The sequence below is a fragment of the Halichoerus grypus genome, chromosome 10, assembly GCF_964656455.1.
Source record: "Halichoerus grypus chromosome 10, mHalGry1.hap1.1, whole genome shotgun sequence".
Taxonomy (NCBI): Eukaryota; Metazoa; Chordata; class Mammalia; order Carnivora; family Phocidae; genus Halichoerus; species Halichoerus grypus.
In genome coordinates this window covers 103717016-103727155 of record NC_135721.1, presented here as the reverse complement: position 1 = coordinate 103727155, position 10140 = coordinate 103717016, and the positions used below count along the sequence as shown (strand labels likewise).

General features: G+C 40.0%; 1 protein-coding gene across 1 annotated transcript in view; it reads left to right on the top strand.

Annotated features, from left to right (window-relative positions):
• The first annotated feature begins 274 nt into the window (after positions 1-274).
• SLX4IP (SLX4 interacting protein) overlaps positions 275-10140 on the top strand; it is a 182142-nt gene continuing 172276 nt past the window's right edge. Inside the window, 1 exon segment of the mRNA XM_078056934.1 lies at positions 275-817. The gene's annotated coding sequence lies outside the window, so the exon portion shown is untranslated.

Genomic DNA, 10140 nt, shown 5'->3' with positions numbered 1-10140 from the left:
GAGAGCTGGTCCTGGTCCCTTTCAGAGAGCTTTTGCCCACAGTCCTTCCGATGGGGGCATTTGGGAAGGTCGGGAGTCCTCCAACTCTTTAGCTTCACAAAGTGGGTAATTTTGGCACTATCTCCCCATCCTATTTCTTAGTTCGAGGACAAAACTTTTATTTTTCTGTAGCATTCGAAAGAATTATAAAGGAAGTTATGTGTATCGCTATTTCAAAGTTTGTCCAGCATTGTGAAAGCCACCTTTGCTTTCCGACCTTTTTTATACCTGATTCTTGGCGCTAGTAATTTTCCGGTATCAAGGTGCTCTGAACCACAGAAACGTTGGGTTTTAGTTTTCTTTTCTCTCGATCGCCTCCGCCGTCTAGCACTATGGGTAACCGTGATTCGTTACCTGCCAATCATATTCACGGCGTTCCTAGCGACTGAATAGCCGCCTTGGTCGCCATTTTTGTTTTGGGCTCTCCTTGAAAAATGGGCGGAGGCCATTTTTATTTGGGGTAGATTCCTTGCGCTATCCCGGCCCTTCACTCAGTGTTTCCCCGCCATCTTAAGTCCTGGTTTTGGCTTCAAGCCGACGGTGAGGCCGCTCAGATCGTCTTGTGTTTGGGCTGCGGCAGCGTTTTCCCCACGCACGGGGAGACCCTGGGAAAGGGGAAGTAAGGCCGAAGCTTGAATCCCCAAAGCGTCTGAAGGTGGGCTTGAGAGCCTGCTCCCTGTTTAGTCTGAGTTTCCTCAGCCAAGTACTACTCCACCAGTGACCCTGGACAGTAACAAAACTAATAAAAGCCCGAACCCAAACCCTGCCACCATCATAGGTAAGAACGTGGAACTCCTGACAACCTAAGATGTTCCTTCACTTGAACTGAACTATTTGCCCATCTCCTTTCCCACCCTCCGTGGGTTTTTTCTTTTGTTTTTTTAGCCTTTTCTGAATTCTTTTCCCTATGCTTCCACCTTTTTTCATTGTTTTCAAAGTGCTAAAGAGTTGTTAACATAAGCCTGCGGGAAATGGCATAAAAGTGGAAAGTATTGGTCTGGAGAATTTTTTGCTTTTGGGGGGGAAAATGGAGCACAATGAATGGGCCAGGTATTTGTATCAAACTGTGGCTGCCCACAACCATTTATACACAGTCTCTTCTCAGACGTTTTTAGGTTGTGACGTAAGTATGGATTGTGTTTGTATATACTGCCCATTCACTCATTTATTCATTGCATTTTTATTTATTTATTTTTAAAGATTTTATTTATTTGACAGAGAGAGACAGCGAGAGAGGCAACACAAGCGGGGGAGTGGGAGAGGGAGAAGCAGGCTTCTTGCTGAGCAGGGAGCAAGATGAGGGGCTCAATCCCAGACCCCCCCCCCCCCCCGCACTCATGGCCTGAGCCAAGGCAGAGGCTTAACCGACTGGGCCACCCAGTCGCCCCTATTCATTGCATTTATTGAGTAGCTAATGTATGCTAGGCCATAAGGATTCTGCAGTAAACCAAAACAAACAAACAAAAAAAACCCCTTTCAGTCTTGGAGTTTACATTCTATCTGACCTCAACAGCTACTAGGTTGGGGCAAGTAACAATATTCTGTGGTTCTTAGCACTGTTGGACTATGACAGGTATCCCCTTGCTTCTACCTTGATCTCCTCACCTTCCTTTTTTTTCTTTTTTTCCTGTACTAGGAAGAAGTTGTATTGACACTTATTTCTTGGGTCCTAGATGCCACCATATTTGTAGGCCAGGTGGCTAATTTTATGACCAATATTCAAGTTACTTAGGGTTGCTCAGTGCTGTCTACTGACCAGCATCACCTGGAAGCTTCTTAGAAACTTTAGTCTCAGATCCCATCTCAAGATACACTGAGGGGCGCCTGGGTGGCTCAGTCGTTCGTTAAGCATCTGCCTTCAGCTCAGGTCATGATCCCAGGGTCTTGGGATCGAGCCCCGCATCGGGCTCCCTGCTCAGCGGGAAGCCTGCTCCTCCCTCTCCCACTCCCCCTGCTTGTGTTCCCTCTCTCGCTGTGTCTCTCTCTGTCAAATAAATAAATAAAATCTTTAAAAAAAAAAAAAAAGATCCACTGAATCAGAATCTTTTCTAGGGAGTGCACCTTGAAATTCAAGGGGCATTAATTCAGGACATGAACTAAAGATACAGAATGCCTCTTTTCAACCTGTGTTTCTTAAACAGTTCACAATATATTGTCAGTTTATTCCATGTTTTACATGCGGTGGGCATATGACATGTTTTCCTGGGCTTTTATTTTTCTACTTTTATTTATTTATTTTTTTTAGAGAGAGTGGGAGGGAGGGGCCAAGGGAGAGATTGATCCCCAAGTCGGGCTCCACTGCTATGGAGCCCGACTTGGGGATCAATCTCTGGAGCCTGAGATCATGACCTGAGCCGAAACCGAGAGTCTGACGCTTAACCGACTGAGCCACCCAGGCGCCCCTTTCTTGTGCTTTTTATCCATCAACTTGATGTCAAGAAAACAATTTAGTGTTCTAAAAAATCGAGAATTTGTCAGTCTGGTATATTTTTATGTAACTGTTGTCACGGCAACACCTGTGTGCATATTTTTTCTCTGTGCATATTTTTACTTTTAATTTATTACAAGTTGAATTCAAAAGCCTGCATGTGTTCAACAGTTCAGTATTGACTTGGAAAACCTTGGGCCATGCTTTACCAAAGTTTTTTGTGGCATCTAGCTCTCTTCTGTCTTCCTCTAGTGAGAAATCTAATCATTTAAAAAAAAAGATTCCTGACCAGTATCTGCCGAGTTTTAGACCCTGTGGATGGAATTTAGGAACCAGTAAGGTTTTAGGAATTTAGGAATCAGTAAGTTGTCCAGCTTTTCTTGTTGTCCTTTTTCCACCTAGTAATTTGGAAAAGAATGAAGGTTGTGTTGTTTTTTTATTTAGCCTCATGTGAGTTTTTCAAAATGCAGCAAATACTGAAGTTTTGTGTAAGTATAGTATGTATTGCTTTTGATCTTCACATATTGTATCTTATATTGTGTGTGCCAGTAGAACACAGTCCGTAAGGAAATAAACTTCAGAGCCATATTCCCTGGGTTCAGATCCTAGCTCCTCCAGGTACTAGCTGTGTGACCTTGAACGGATTACTTAACTCTCTGTGCTTCCATCTTTTCATCTGTAAAATAGGGTTGATAAGAAGGTTAAATAAGTTAATAAAAGAAAAGTGCTTAAAACAATGCCTGGCGCGTGATCACACCTATGTACATATTAACCATTGTTTTTTGTTATTATAATTAAATCTTTGGGTTATTAAAGTTTTGTTCATTCATGAAAATCACTAAGGGAGAAGGTATTACAGTTCCATGACTTTAGGACATGTACCGGTTGGGAAGAGAGGCAGGTGGTCTAAATGTACTAGGAATACAGATTTTTTTTTAAAAATGGTCTTTTTCTTTTTAAATAGCCTTATTGAGGAATATAGACATATCTTGCTTTATTGTGCTTTGCAGATTTTTTTTTTTTTTTTTTTTTTTTACATATTGAAGGTTCAGGGCAACCCTGTGCTGAGCAAGTCTTTTGGTGCCATTTTTCTAACAGCATTTGCTTGCTTCATGTCTCTGTTATATTTTGGTAATTCTCACAGTATTTCAAACTTTCTCATTATATTTGTTATGGTGCTCTGTGATCAGTGATTTCAGCTTGCTGAAAGCTCAGGTGGAGGTTAACACTTTTTAGCAATAAGGTTTTTTTAATTAAGGTATATGCATTGTTTTTTTTTAAACATAATGCTGGGCCACATTTAATAGACTATATGGTAAAACTTAAACATCATTTTTTTTTTAAGGAATATAAAACTTTATTGACCATTGTTTACTAGTATTTACAATAAAGTAAACAGTATACAGATGGATAATATTCTGACTACAAAGTTACTGTTTTTCCTGGTTTCTGCTGAACCAGTAACTCAAATACTGAGAAGATTGAGACTACATGTCAGGAATAAGCTGGGGTAGGGACGCCTGGGTGGCTCAGTGGTTAAGCATCTGCCCTGGGCTCAGGTCATGATCCTGCGGTCCTCGGATCGGGCCCCACATCAGGCTCCCTGCTCAGCAGAGGAGTCTGCTTCTCCCTCTCCCTCTGCCCCTTCCCCGGCTGTGCCCGCTCTCTCTCTCTCTCACTCTCTCTTTCAAATAAATAAATAAAATCTAAAAAAAAAAAAAAAAAGAATAAGTTGGGATAAAGAAAAAACATGCAGGCCAAGAATTCAGATTATAGAAGTCTGTCCACCCGTTTATTCTAGCAGGTGCTAAATTGCCAGTATCTCTACCCATCTGATTATGATTAGGTTTCCATGAACGAAGTCTTAGCTATTCCATGAATCATGACCTTTTAGGCAGTACAGCACAGGGATTTCAACTTCTTGAAAAGGAATGGTTCACTAGAAGGAACCTTTCAATGTCCATTTAAGTTTGTCCATTTAAGTTTTGCTTACCTAATGTCTAGTTTTGTCATTTGAGTGGGGAGGTTGTTGGTGGCGATAAAATTTTCCTTTCAGGGATCTTGCAAATAAACTTGCATTTATATGACTATAGATATGGATATGTATTCTGATGTGGCTTATTTTAAATTGCCCAATTTAAATTGTTTACATAATATTTTAATTGTCCAATTAATTACAAAACGTGAAAGGTTAGGGCTTCAGGAAAAATTTCAATTTAATTTTAAATTATTTCGTTTTTTAAAATTTTTTTATTTTTAAAGATTTTATTTATTTACTTAGCACAGAGGGAGAGGGAGAAGCAGATCTCCCACTGATCAGGGAGCCCGATGCAGGGCTCAATCCCAGGATCATGACCTGAGCCCAAGGCAAACGCTTACCTGACTGAGCCACCCAGGCACCCCTTAAGTGTTTTATTTCTTAAGTTACTGAAAATGATAGTATCCCAGAAACACGGGTTTATCCATGGTTATAAAATGCTTCCCATTCAGTACACGTCGGTCCAGTACTTTTTCCACCACAAATTCTTCAGACTCTGCCTCTTCTACTTTTTTACTTTTTTCATTCTCTTTCCCATTTTTTGCAATGTAGTAGTCTTATTTGAGGCCATTTTTTTTATTGCAGACTTGCATAGCTATTATTCACTGCCTCTGAGCTGCTTCAGGTCCCTGGTCTTAAACATCACTTTTATATGCACTGGAGAACCAAAAATTCATGTGATTCACTTCATTGTGATAATTACTTTATTGTGGTGGTGTGGAGCTGAACCAGGAATATCACCATGTTATGTCTGTAACTGTCGTATAGTAAACTGCACATATTTAAAGTGTGTAGTTTGATGTGCTTGACATATATACGGGTAAAACCATCACCACAATCAAGGTACGTTCCCCCAAATGAACATATCCATATCCCCCAAATTTCCTTTTGCTGTTTTATAATCCCTCTTCCTGCTCTCTTCCAGGCAACCACTCATTTGCTCTCTGTCATGATAGATGTCACTGTAGATAAGTTTGCATTTCCTAGCTTATCTAAAAAGAATTTTACAGTACATGCTGTTTTTTGGTCGGAGTCCTGAGAGTCTGGTTTCTTTTCATGATTGAGAGCCTTCTTTGTTGGAAGTATCAGTAGTCATTTTTTTAATCGCTAGGTAGTATTCTCTTGCTAGATGTCCTGTAATTTGTTTATACATTCACTGGTTGAAGGACTCTGAGGTTGTTCTTATTTTCACAGTACTCCTTTTCACTGCTTTGTTCTTCAGCTTATTTAATTGGGAAAAAAGTCCAATTATTTGGTGTCCATGCCTTATATGTACACGGAAACCAGGAGTTGACAGTGGTAAAATGGGTATGTATTGGGATTTTTTTTACCTTTGCCTTTGTTAGTTTATGGATTAATGTTTTCTGAGTGAAACATGTTATGGCTTTTTAAAAATGCAAAATGCATTCGTTGACTTCTTAGTGGGCTGTAGCTCTTGATGTATACATGCCTAGTCATTTTGAGCTGTGTTAAATCTTTAAAGCCTACTATTTGTATATTACTTTTTGGAGACTGAAAACAGTAATGGATGCACACTAAGAAACCTACCCATCAGGCAACAAAGTAGAGATCTAAATGGAGAGTACTGCTCATTTAATGTTGGTGTAGGTACATTTCTAAAGTCTTGGCTTCTCTTATAGAAAAGCAGTGCCTCCTGGTTATTATGGTATTGACATTTTGTGCTTGAATATGTCAGAACTGGTAACTAAAATTGGATTTGACTTATGTTAGTTATAGGATAACATATAGAATATTGCTGTTATAATATCTTGGACATTTAAGTTCATGTGTGTCGCTGTTGGTTCTCTAGTTAGAAAAGTTTGGATTTTTTGTTTTGCAATTAAAAAATTATTTTAAAATTTGCATATGCTAAAATTCATTCTTTTTGGTATACGCTTTCATGAATTTTGACCAGTGCACTGAGTTTTGTAACCACGGTGTCAGTCAGAATGCAGGACAAGTTCATTATCTCCCCACCTCCCCCCACCCCCTGCCAAAATTCCTTCCTGCTGCTCCCTTAGTACTAACAGTTTCCCATCCCCGGCTTAGCAACCAAAGATCTGCACTCCATCTCTGTAGTTTTCATGAAAGTTGAAAGGATTAGATTTCAAGACAATTATGTTAATAATTATCAGAAGGTTTTTTTTGTACTGTGAAGGTGACTGGAAGACAGTTATCAGAGTGGGGCTTGAGGCTTGCAGTACGAAGTGAGTTGATTAGGTGCTCTTTGTGCCCTGCGATGTTGATAATGATTATGGTTAACAGAGACCAAGGAACTGATGTAGGAAAGATGTTAGAGATCGAAGCCAATGGCCAAGATAGAATTCTTGAGACGTCTTTGGTGCAAAAAGGTGACTATTACAGCACGGGGACAGGACCTGTGGGCAGGAAGAGCTGCACTGGTGTCATGAGGAGTGGCCTCATTATATACTTTCAAGTTGGGAGGGGGTTAGGGATAGTGTAAGCCTCTCAGGTATTTTGGAAGCAAGGTTTTCAGGATCCTGAGGGGGCTAGCTATTGTTAGGTAAAGGTCATTTATTACTGTTTAGTAAAAACTCAGTCATGAGACCCTTCAGATGTATATCAGTGGGTCATATGCTTGGGACTGCCCACGTGTGTATCTTGGGGCGTAGAGATAAAGGAAATTTCCAAAGGATTTTTTATATGTTAAAGGAGACTTACAGGGTCCTGAGACCTTATAAGGTCCCCCAATTAAGATTGCCAAAGTGGCAACATCAAGGCAGTTGCGTCTCTAGAGGAATGTCACTCTGCCTGTTTCAAGGACTTGTCAATGGCTGTAAGTATAAGGAAATTTCATAATTGTTCTTCTGCCTTTGTTTCCCACATCACCACCACTGATGTCTCAGCAGGTCTACCAAGTATTACCTATCAGATCTTACCTAGTTCTCGCAGGACCTCTAGATAGACACTCATTATTATCCCACTTCATAGATAAGAAAATGGGAGACTTAGAGGAATTGAATAGCTTGTCTGAGATCACTTGAAGAGGCAGGATTTGAACACATGTCTGTTTTACTAGAACCTGAAGGCTGTGACTGCCCCTGAGCAGGTGCCTGTATCTTTCTGACAAAGTATTAAATAAAAATTAGACTTTGCCTATTAGTGAAGCATCCCATGCCAGGATCAGTGAGGATTTTCTGTGTGCACAGCAGGAAGTGAGGGGCCCAGATCTTGGGCCAATTGGCTGGATTAAGGGCGTAGAGTGACTGAAAGGTAGGACCATTCCATGGAATTATTTTTGGTAGAGAATTTCAGTATTTGACCTACATTTGAAGACAAAAGGAAAAAAAGCCCTAATGTTTTTGTCACTTGCATTATCCTCCTTCCACTATTGGAGCTTCCCTGTTTGTTTTTTGTCTTGTTTTGTTTTCCTTTTTTACAAGCTGATTTTGGCATTCAAAATTACCATAGGAAGAATAGGAAAAGCTGATTCTTTCTTACAATGACAGTGCCTTCTTAAGCTTTATCTAAGTTGTCAACAGCAAGATCTTTGCTCATTTGTTAGTTTTCCTTGGTATTTTTGTTAAAGTTTGTGATTCCTTCTTTGATATTGATTTTTGGTTTTTGTGGGTTTTTTTTGTTAGATTGGGGCAGGGAATGAAATGATTTCTCATTCTTGAATTATGGTTGTTCCTTTAGGAGTCTTAGGGTCTTTATTGTTTTCTGTTTCTGCTCCCATAGTTAGCATAAGTTTTTTTTTTTTTTTAAGATGAAAAAGGAAGTATAATAATTTTCTTGATAAAGTTTGAAATCCAGCGATTAGAAACCTAAAGTTAATTTCTAGCCTTCGTAATCTGGAGTAGTTGCTTTGGCTATGACACAGGCCAGCAAATCTAAAAGGAAGACAGATGTGAACTTCAGAATGTCTTGGATTTTCCCACAGAATAATCTAGAAGGTCACTGACTTTCTTTATTAGCATTTATCTCTGCTTTGTATTTAAATGACAGGACAATCATGTGATAATGTTTAATCTACTTCCATTCCCTCCCAAAATTAATTTTCTTAAGGATCTTAGGATCTTTCCGTCTCTATGAAAGACATTAATGCACACATATTTTTGGTGGGGTCATACTCTATCAAAGTCTCCTCTTTGTGAAAAGAATGACTGTTTTCAGGCCAGAGAAAGTGCGCTCAAGAATGCAGAATAGAGGATGAGATGTTATTTGTAAGATTTATAATACACTTTAACTTCCCAGGCTACTTATGTAAATTATATGTTTCAGATATTTGGAAAATTGATCTTTCTGGAGATTGTCCTGAACTTCTTAAAATCAGGCAGTAAACTAAAAATTCTGCTGACCTTAGACTTCAACTGGAAGCTCTGACAGCAAGACTTTTTTTTCCCCAAAGATTTAATTAATTAATTTTTTTTTGAGAGAGAGAGCGAGCGAGAGAGAACGAGGTGGGGGGCGGAGAGGGAGAAGCAGGCTCCTCACTGAGCAGGGAGCCTGATGTGGGGCTCCATCCTAGGACCCTGGGATCATGACCTCTGAGCCGAAGCCAGATGCTTAACCAACTGAGCCACCCAGGTGCCCCTGATAGCAAGACTTTTTAACATAACACTTTAAACCCTGGGCGCTGAGCTTATTGCTCCCTCTTGAAAGCAACTTTAGGCCTAGGAAAATAGTTTTTTATAAGATGCATACTTGCTTTGTGTGTGTGTGTGTGTGCATGTTCATGATGATCAGTAAAGCAAGTCTAGAAAAACTTAAGGATGTTCCCAGATTTAAAATTGAACGAATACAGAGGCTAATATCTTTTCCATTCAAATGAATGTTAGAATGTCCGTATTTTAAAAATAAAAAAAAAATTACGCAGTGAAAAACTCACATTTATGGCCTACACTTCAACAGTACCTCTGATCTGTTGCCCATTATTTTCAAGAGGAAACACTTTGATCTTCTGTTTACAAGTTTATGTGTATTACAACTCATTCAACTTAGGCTGCATGATAGATTTAACTTAAGTGTTATTTATGTATTGAAATAGGTCCAGAGTGCTTTGACCTCTTTTTAAGAAAGCTTAATGTGGAATTTGAAATTTGGGGACAGTAAGGATTTATTAGATAAATAGGTATGAATCTAAAAAACAGAAGTCTGTAGCCCCGTATTTAGTACCATCAACAGGCACAAATCAGCAAACTTTTTTTTTTTTTAAGATTTTATTTATTTATCTGACAGAGGGAGAGTACAAGCAGGGGGAGCGGCAGGGAGAGGGAGAAGCAGGCTCCCGCTGAGCAGAGAGCCTGACGTGGGGCTCAATCCCAGGACGCTGGGATCATGAGCCGAAGGCAGATGCTTAACTGACTAAACCACCCAGGTGCCCCAAATCAGCAAACCTGTGCCATGCACCAGGTGTCAAAGAAGACAGGGATGGACCTTGTCCTCAAGACACATATAGTCAGAGGAGAGAGACTGAGGGCTGAAGTTACCTGTAATTCGCTGAGCTGAGCATGGGAGTAGTGATGGTGTGAGGTGCCCATGTGGCCCAGAGAAGAGAGTGATTCAGTCTGGAGATTTATAGAGGCCTCCAAGCAGCAGGTGGTGCCTGAGATGGGTTTCGGAGGATAGCTCCCCTTAAGAAGGAGAGGACATTCTCTAGGACTGCCTGTAT